This window comes from Girardinichthys multiradiatus, chromosome Y (genome assembly GCF_021462225.1).
Source record: "Girardinichthys multiradiatus isolate DD_20200921_A chromosome Y, DD_fGirMul_XY1, whole genome shotgun sequence".
Taxonomy (NCBI): domain Eukaryota; kingdom Metazoa; phylum Chordata; class Actinopteri; order Cyprinodontiformes; family Goodeidae; genus Girardinichthys; species Girardinichthys multiradiatus.
In genome coordinates this window covers 32564209-32566137 of record NC_061818.1, presented here as the reverse complement: position 1 = coordinate 32566137, position 1929 = coordinate 32564209, and positions in this window count along the sequence as shown.

Here is a 1929-nt window from a genome sequence, read left to right as displayed (position 1 = left end):
TGAAAGTCTCCTGCAAGAGGAGGCACTGAGCTCCCATTACACCAGGTGCTTCTCTGAAACCATTCTTCGGTCTCTCACTGAGCTGACCTGTTCCAACATGCTGGTTGATGAAGCTGTGGGACGTGTAGAAACTCTGCTTTAACTGATGCTGTGAATTTCAGTTTCAGCTTCAGGCAATTGTGAACAGAACGGAACCAGAAATGCTTTAAAAAGGCCATAATCAAGGGCAATTGACCTAAATTAGCTGAAGAGGTTCTTTACTATCTATAGAAAAAAATTATAATTTCATAGAAATCATAAAACAAACATTGACTGTGTGCTTTGCACCACACAGTCTATGCGTCTATGTGGCAACCAATTGGAGCAAGCGGCAGATGGCCTCTCTGGAGAATCCATTAACCCCTGAGGTTACCAGACTGTGACCTCTCTGGGTCAAATCTAGCTCGGGAGAGCCAGTAATTGTTGTTGAGTCAACATGCAGGACTACTTAATAAACTGAACCGAAAAGATGGATGTGGTCATCCGATTATAGAAGGATGATTCAGGACCATTTTATTGTTCTGGGAGACACCTTATCAAAAAGGTATCCATCCACCTTTTGGATTAAATGCTTAATTCTGTATCTTTCGTGTGTGTCATGGTTCTATTAGCTCAAATCATCCGTTCTGAGAATCATATGATGTTTGATGCTTAAATTGAAAGGAGTTTTAGGTTATATAAATAAATAAAGAGAAAAGAATAGAAGGTGTAATGATCAATCTACAATAAAGAGGAATCTCAGACACAAAAACCTAATGAAATTGATTAAACTAATTTATTGTTCTTTCATTACATTAATTTTTCTCTTTTTTCAAACTACAAGAATATACACTATTAATAAATGTTATACATGAAGGATCAAAGTAATATATTATTAGAAGTTTAAAATAATTTTCCTTTATCTTACTTTAAGTGTTTTTTTTCCTTTATCCATAACATTCATTTGGTAACTCAATGCATTATTAAGAAATGCATTTTGGGTGACAAATCTTTATTGAATAAAATTAATATGTGTAATTCTTATTTTTTTTATTTTATACTATCTCAGTGTTCTGTTTTCCCACGTAGTGTCGAAGGTAATTAAAATAAGATTCAATGTAGATATTTATATATATATATATACACATGCACATATATCTAAACATTTGTTTAAAATATAGTGATCAGTTTCACTTTATGGAAAACTGTAAAATCAACATGATTATTAATCTGAAAAACACTTTACAGTCTCAACAAAGAGACAGGTCCTGCAGAATGAGCCAAAAGATCTAAAGTCTGTGTAGCTTCTTTGTAATGTATTTTCATTACATTTCTAATCATTAATAAAGTTTTGAGTACAGTTTCTTTTGTTGCAGGGAAGTTTTGCCCTTCTGTTTTAGATGTTTCCCTGTTCCGGCACATCGGATTTCAATGGTTAAATTACGTTAGCGTGTCATTAAGCTCTGTAAATGCTTGGTAACGAGCTCTTCAAATAAATGAAGTGCATTAAACCAGGGAAAAGCCAGTCTGTTTCTCTGCATATTCCATACTTAAGGTTAAATCATCTTTAATTCAAAGTGAATATTTGTAGTTATACTTGAATAGTGGCTAAAAGACTGATTAAAAAACCTTGGAAACTTGAATTTGGACATACATAAATCTTCACATGGAAAATGTGTAGGAAGCCTACAGACCGTGATGGAAAACTGACAGCAGCCAATGAGGCAGTCAGTGGGTTAAATACACTGGATGAGGTGTGCCCTCTTGTGGAAACAAATCGACACTACAGTACAAAATTATTTTCACTTAACTCAACTAAACTGAAAAACTAACCAGTACGCTTTGAACTTTTGAAAGGTTTTCTGAATCCGTCTTGTGTATCAGTGAATAACAGTCGATGTTAAATCAGAA